Raw genomic sequence first — 8,617 nt, 5'->3', positions numbered from 1 at the left:
ACTCTATGTATGTGGTACCCAATATGGACCCAAAGTTCCACCGCTTCCGATTCATATAGAATCTAGCCACGCTTCAGATCCGGACAAGACCAAAGCCACCAAATGTAAACATATAGTTTACCGCTTTCCGATTCACTCTAGAATCCAAGCCACGCTTGTGTTTCAAAGCAATTCCACCTATGTTTCAAGGCACACTATGATATGAATGTATGTACAATCTCACAAATATATGCAATTAAGATCATCTCTACCATCTTAACTTTCCACATATCACAACAATTCAACTCTATGAATTATCCACCAATTGTACACAACATTCACAACACACACACATCATTCACATATGAGAGGCCAATTAATCAATTACGATTCACACAATCCAATTAACACTAGTAATCATACTATCTCATGTTAATTCTCATTTTTGTCAATTATACATGAACACATATTTTCAACATCAAGCAATTAGTCATTAGAATTAATGCTAACCAACTAACCATAAAGAATCAATATCAAAACAACATCATTGGCATGACAATATATATTTCTCAACATACATATTCAAGCCAAAACACAATTACAAACAATTTCTCAAAATACCGTAATTTACCGATAAACCGAATAATTGGTCCAAGTTCAAGTATATTCCAATCACATAGACTTATTGGAATCAATTCAACTAATAATTTAACTATCCAATTAATAATTAAACTATATTAATTTCAATTCAACTATTATATTTCTATTCCATTATTTTCCAATTCTATAACAAAACTCATTATTTCACTATCAATGGTTTACTCACAACAAACATAACAATCTAATACACATAGATTATCAATTGCACACAACTTATCACATTTATATCATCACATTCCAACAAATCATCAAATACCCAAAATCGCAACATAGAAGAACATGGATGTGGACCGTCCTTTCGGGCCATACCCCTCCGTGGGTGGGATACGTGAACTGACTCTTTTTTGTCGATCGGACGCTTTCGCGTCACTTTTGAAAAAGTTTACAGAGTCGCCACCGACCTTTTATTTTATCCAATGAAGGAAAGGTTTATAAAAGAAACAGAAAAAAGACCTTTGAGAGATTCTGGGTAAGGGGGTAGGTTATACAAAGGGAAGGTGTTAGCACCCTTTGTATCCATGGTTATCCATGGGCTCTTTAGTTTGCTTAGCTCATTTGCTTTACTTTTCAATTGATTCGGAATGCTTTACCTGTGTTTTTGAAATACCTTTGCAAATAGAATTTGTAATGATCCTTGTGCGGATATATACAAATGCTTGTTTATCTTTCGAAAGATGTTTTGAAAAGATCGTTAATTTTGTAATGATCCGTGTTTGGATGTATACAAAATATTGTCTTTTGGAAAATTCGTTTTTTTAAAAAAACAACAGTGTATGAGAATTTTGTTTGTTTTGATTTTGAGCAAGCAAACTAGGAGGTCTACCCTGAGTTAGGAGGTCTTTATCCTTGTTCCCTTTAAAAATCTATCCATTCGTCGGATATAAACAAAAGGTTCGATTTTGTACTCGAAACAGTAGAAATGTAACTTTGATTTTGAAAAGAGTGAAAAGGGGTTACCCTAGGAGGTGCAAATGTGATTGTGATTGAATTCAGATATTTATCTTTGAAGTTAGTGATCTGACGGTTCAGTTTTATCTTTGACATACACGCAGTTTATATGGGTGCTGGAAATTAAAATGCGGAAATGTAAAGTGCAGAAAGTAAATCTACGCTATTACATCGATTGTGCGGGAAATGTAAACTAGCCTATTTACATGAATTTGACATCCTATACATTTATCTAGGAATTTTAAATTGCAAGAAATAAAAGGCATATTTTTGTATTTTTGTGATTTATTTTAAATATAATTAATGCATTATTAATTAATTTAAAATAAAGAAAAGATGGAAATATGATTAAACCTAGCAAATAAGTTTAAAAATATGTACAAAATGTTTGTTAATTGATTTTAGAACAAAACTAATTTTTTTGGAATTTTTGAAATTTGTTTTTGGATATTTTAAGTTAATCAAAACATAATTATGCAAATAATTACACAAATAATTAAAACTTAAAGAGAAAATTATCCTAAATATGTACAAAATTAGTTTATGATATATAAACAATATTTAACACAAAGAACAATTTTTTTTATGATTTTTTGACTAATTAAAATAATTAATAAGCAAATATACAAATACATACTAATTAATTATGAAAAATATTGAAATTTTGAAGAAAAATAAAATATTTTTGTTTCATAAAATAATATATTATTTTAGAAGTTTAAAATATTTTTTGTGGAATTTTTGGAAGTTTTTAACTATTTTTAATTAATTTATCAAAGAAACTAAAATAAAAATAGAAAATAAAATTAAAAATATAAGGATACTGATCTGGTGTGGCAATTAATGAAGGAGCATGGTGAGCTTGCATGTGTGAGGCGTTGGATTGGCTTTGAGATTGATCCAAGGGCACAGATTTGTAGGTGCATGGTATGATGGTGTACACTGAATCCAAGGGGATTCAAAGTCTTTGCAGGGGCCCACGCTGGATTGACCAGCGAATAAGATTTGAGGGAAGGGCCACCTTGGCGCGCTGAAAAGTCAGACGAACCACGCTTGGACGCGTGGTCGTCTTCAACCTCCAGAAGTGAGGTTTTCAGCTTCAAATAGCGGGGGTTTTTAACCTCCCCTATTTGGACGTTAAAATTCCAGTTTTTTAACAACCCATGAACCTGCAAAAAAAATACGAGTTAGCAATAGAAACAAGTGACCCAGATCCACTAATTAGAGTGTCCTGAATCCAAATATGTCATTTGTTTTAAGGTTTGAAGCTCCTAGCTATGGATACGAAGAAGATGAAGCTTAAACACTCATGGACTCGTTTTAATGGTGGAGCCTGATCCTCACGTTGGAACACTCATGCTAAGGCCCAGATCACACATATAGGTCCCCATAAGGATGTTAGGGTGGTTAGTTTGCAGTGAAATTAGTTGCATATACAAAAACGAAAATAAAACTCATATGTACATGAAGAGCTTTAAGTGCTTTATACGACTCTCATATGTCTATATTTAGAGCTCAATCTTACTCTATAATGTTCAAGGAGATGATTAGAAGTGTTTATTGGTATTGATATTGATTGGAAATTTGAATTTGAAAATTACAAAGTATATGCAAATTTTGAGAATTTTTGTGATATTTCTTGCTATACTCTTGCCCTATTTCGTGTGTCCCCCCTTTTGCTGAAGTATGATGCTTCTTTTATAGCCCAAAGTTGCTTGGAACTCAAGCTAAGAAGCTTTGTTGTCTTTGTTGAAAGTTTGATTTTTAAAATATTAAAAATCTTTGAATTGTTGACCAAGCTTGACTCCATTCAATGCTCTTGTCTTGCTCTTCAATTCTTGCAGAAAAAATGAAGATTCCTTGAAGTGAGTCATACTTGGAGGCCAAGCAACCATTATCCATGCATTTTCCTTTTAATTTTAATCTTAAAGTAAGATAAAATTATGCAAAAAATGGCCAATAAAGATGTGGGCTTTGTCTTGGTCGTGGGAGGCCCATAGTAACATGGCAAAGATGTTTGGACCATAAAAACTTGGACTCATTTGGAAAAAAAACATTTTTGAGCAATGTTGATTTCATGCATTTTCCCAAAATTTAGCCAACTTCAACAAGGTGTAAATCCTTCAATTTTTGTCATATGAAGGAGATCTTGCACTTTTTGGAAACCTCAAAGAGTCCTCTAACCAATGTCTTTGGTCTCATATCAAAATGATTTTTGGTTCTCCTTGTGTGTCCATTTGAAAAAAGTGTCTTTTTGTTGACTTTGAAAATGACCTGTAATGTCTTTGGCCATATTTTTCAAATGGTGAATGCTATGACCATGGGATCAATTGCATTTGAAAGATAATTGAATTTCCTTCAAAATGAGCTTTGGTTGACATTTTTTGGATGAAGGATGAGAGAGTTATGATCAGTCAAAGTTGAGTTGACTTTTCAGGCAAAAACCCTAATTTTGAATCTTAGGGTTTTGTTGATTTTTGATCTTTCCTTGATGAATTGTGATCATCCAATGATCAAATGTTGAATCCTTTGACAAAATATGGACTTTGACAAAAAATTTCATTTTTGACTGTCAGTTGACTTTTTTGGTCAAACGGGTCGTCTGTTGACTGTTTGAGCTGCTGACGGTGCGTCTGAGTGAATTGAAGTTTGAAAATTTGTATGATGGTACTTTGAGATGTATGGATGTATATGAAATCCATTTGAGCTCTCAAAACTTGTTGCTCCTGTTAAAACAAGAAAAACCCTGATTAGGGATTGTCTGTATAGGAGGCAGTTAAGCGTACCTGATTTTTGTGCAGTGTTGAGTTTCTGCTAATCATGTGATATTCAGAAGACTTCTAACACAAAAATCTTGGAAATTTGAATTGTGAATGATTGATTTGATTGATTGTACAAATCACTGTGAATTGTACTGTCTGCAGTTTGTCTGTCAACCGACTGTTCGTGTACTGAAGCAGCAGTTAAAGTGAAAAATCAACCGTCAAAGTTAATTTTCTTTTTTTTTTTTTTTGTTGTTATTTTTGTTTTTGTTTGGTGTGAAGCATGAAAATTTATTTACATGACTTGTTAGAAAACAGAAACATAATAAATAACTGATATTTACGGTATGCGGGCAAAATTACCGATAATAACCTGAAAATTATTTAATGCACAGAAATAGAAATATTTGACTGGCAGAAAATACACAAAATATTATCTTAGTAATTAAGCAATATTATGACAACTAGTACAACATTTAATACTGACAGTATAAATATTACATACTATATTGAAAAGTACGACGAATAAACGGTACGTTTAAGAAAATAAGAAACACGACAAATTTTAAAAATGACGGTTGACGAACCATGCTATGATTAATAACATGTAGAGGAGTGGGAGTGCAACCATTGCAGGTCCACACTTCTCAGGACTGTGTAGGCAGAAGAAAGTTGTGATCACCGTAGCAATGGTGACGACTGTAAGAAGCAGTGTTTCTATCCATTTTGCCATTTTTGCTAGGGAAGAAGAAATGATGGATTATGAGGTAGGAATTTGAAAGATGATTTAGAATTTGATGTGAGATTTGTGGGAAGAATGAGAGGTATTTATAGAATGGAAAGATGATAGAGACGTTGGGGAATGATGTGATTCCGTACAAAAGGAAATTTGAGTGGTAGTGAGATTTGAAAGAAAGTGTAAGGTATTGTTGGGAAAAGAGAGATGGATAGAATAAAGTTAAGATTTGAATTTGAAAGGATAGATTTGAAAAGATTTTGAAAATAATGGAATATAGCACAAAAGTTAGTGGGAAAACAAAAACAATTGTTACCAGTACAGTGTGAGTTTCCTGCTTTTGCGCCTGCAAAAAGATTTAACCCTGCATGAACTGTGTTAGTACTATTTATCTGTAAAATAAATAAATAGTATTTGTGAAGTAAAGAACAGTATTTGGCGTTTGCGTAAGAATAAATTCCACTGTAAGCCAAGTTACTGTGTAAGAAAAATTCTGAAAACCAAGTTCTTCATATGTCAGGATATTTTGAAAAAATCCATGTTTATATGAGACTCTTAATTTTCATATTGAAACTTTCCTGAAAAAAGAAGTGGGCAAATTTTGGGGTATAACAGTTGCCCCTATTCAATCTTCTTAAACCTGAAGAGATTGTCTGAAATCTGAGGGTAGAAGATGATTGAATAAATAGATGCCCTGAAAATTTGCACTTACCTTGATCAGCAGAGATGTTGGAAGTTGCATTTGAATGTTGTCTGTGAAATGTTGTTGGCAGATTGAAACATTACCTGAGATGGGCTTTCGGATGCCACCTGGACAATGTGTTGATGGTTTGTTCATCAGAATGAATCTGTTGATTATATCTTGATGAAGGATTTGAAAGTTGATCATTGTGGAACCGTTTGAGGTATCACTTTAGATCTGCAATGTTAGATCGTTCTGGAACCGTCTGAGGTTTCGCCTTAGATCTGAAATGCTAGATCGTTCTGGAACCGTCGGAGGTATCGCCTTAGATCTGAAATGTTAGATCGTTTTGGAACCGTCTGAGGTATCGCTTTAGATCTGTAACGTTAGATCGTTTTGGAACCGTCTGAGGTATCGCTTTAGATCCGCAATGTCTGTTTTTGAGTTGGTAAGTGATCAGAATGAATCTTCGGCTTGATTATATCTGAGAGAACCGTTCATGGAATTCAGGTGAACACGGCATGTGATTGAGAACATCTTTGCTGAAGACATCTGTCTACCTGAAAAATCAAGTTAATAATATGCGATGTCTATGATGCATGTATGATATGAGATCCTCGAGCTAGAGGAGAAATATGCAAGTTATGTTGTGTATGAATATGCGTATGATGCATGATTGTGAATGTGAATATGAGTGTGAATGTGATGCATGGTTTATGCAGCTTAGAGCGTGTCAAGCTCCTGATTGGGAAAATAAATCCCAGCTTAGTTGTCAAGAAATGAAGGCATTGTGATTGGGAAAATAAATCCCTGCTAGCCATTTGGAAGTGAAGGCATCGTGGTTGTTGATGATCTTCTGTCTCGCTTGAGTACCCTGGGTTGGGGAAATTCTTTGAGAACCAGGATGTTCTATTGAAGGATCTTTGATTACTGCTCGGGGATGAACAGTAGTTTTGAAAGTTCGGACTGTGACGCCCTTTGGAGTGGGAATGAGGAAGATGCATAATCCTCCGATGCACTATCTGACCAAGTTTGGGTGCGGAGATCACACCTTCTGAAGACAGTAATCTGGAACAACCCTGCTGGGGAATAAGACTTCTTTCGAAAGAAAAATCTTTTTGAGGGATTTGTTGAGGAATGTGTCTCCATTGGGGAAACTTCCTTCTGATGCTGGTTTAGGATAATGTCCAAATAATTGGGACATGTCCGGAATGCTATTCCTGTTTTTCCTGGTAAACATCAATCATATTCAAATGCATATGTTCATTCAAAATATCATTGGGATGCTCGCGTATTCAAAACAGAAAAAATGAAAATGTTAGTTATAAGCTGCATTGATTTTTGAAAAGGTGCCGTGATAGGCGGATTAGTATAGGGAGACAACAATCCTAGAAGTAGGAAATTGTCAGAAAGTTTTGAAAAGTATTTATGAAAAGAAATAGCTATGTGAGAACGATCCAGTCAAGTTTCAATTCTGCTATTGCCAATCTGTCTTCGAGCATCTCATCCCTCACTTGTTGGAAGAAAGTGATTGGACTGATCGGTGTCTTTGAGGTGTTGAACCTTGTCGGTGAGTAGGCAGCTGAGCGGGACATAGTTGTATGCTTTATTCCCTAATTTTTGCCTAGGCTGCCCTTTCAGGTTTTCAGCCTACCGGGATTGTATTTGTTTTGTCTCTAATTTTTGCCTGGATCGCCCTTTCGGGTTTTCAATCCACCGAGACGCTCATTTTTGCCTAAGTTGCCCTTTCAGGTTTTCAACTTAGCGAGCTGTATTTTTTTTTTAAGCAAAGTACTTTTTGACTATGTCCGCATTCACAGGGTGTGGGAAATCCTCGCCATCCATGGTGGTAAGCAACATGGCACCGCCGGAGAATATTTTCTTGATTATGAATGGTCCCTCGTAGGTGGGGGTCCATTTGCCTCTGGGATCACCTTGTGGTAAGATGATGCGTTTGATAACCAAGCCACCAGTTTGGTATGCTTGACTTTTGACTTTCTTGTTGAATGCTTTGATCATGCGCTTTTGGTATAGCTGGCCATGACAGATAGCTGCAAGTCTTTTCTCATCGATCAAGTGTATTTGGTCGAATCGAGTTTGAATCCAATCGTCTTCGTCTAGATCGGCTTCTTTCATGATCCTTAAGGAAGGAATCTGGATTTCGATTGGGAGAACTGCTTCCATACCGTAGACTAACGAGAATGGAGTTGCCCCTGTTGAAGTACGCGCAGATGTGCGATAACCATGAAGAGCAAAAGGTAACATCTCATGCCAGTCTTTGTAGGTTACTGTCATCTTTTGTATGATTTTCTTGATGTTTTTGTTGGCGGCTTCGACAGCGCCGTTCATCTTTGGTCGATATGGAGAAGAATTATGATGTTTGATCTGGAACTGCGTGCAGAGTTCAGTAATCATTTTGTTGTTTAGATTCGTGCCATTGTCAGTGATGATCCTTTCGGGGATGCCGTACCGACAAATGAGATTGTGCTTGATAAACCTGGCTACCACATTCTTGGTGACAGAAGCATATGAAGCTGCCTCTACCCACTTTGTGAAGTAGTCAATAGCGACCAGGATAAAGCGATGTCCGTTGGAAGCAGTAGGTTTGATTTCTCCAATCATATCAATACCCCACATTGCGAAAGGCCAAGGAGCCGTCAGAACGTTTAATGGAACTGGAGGTACATGCACTTTGTCGGCATATATCTGGCATTTGTGACAAGTTTTGGAATGATGATGGCAATCTGTCTCCATGGTAGACCAGTAGTAACCTGCTCTCAAGATCTTTTTAGCCATTGTATGTCCGTTGGAATGAGTACCGAAGGTACCATTGTGTATGTCTTCCATGAT

Source organism: Vicia villosa, linkage group LG3, assembly GCF_029867415.1.
Source record: "Vicia villosa cultivar HV-30 ecotype Madison, WI linkage group LG3, Vvil1.0, whole genome shotgun sequence".
NCBI lineage: Eukaryota > Viridiplantae > Streptophyta > Magnoliopsida > Fabales > Fabaceae > Vicia > Vicia villosa.
Note: the sequence above shows the minus strand (reverse complement) of the source record.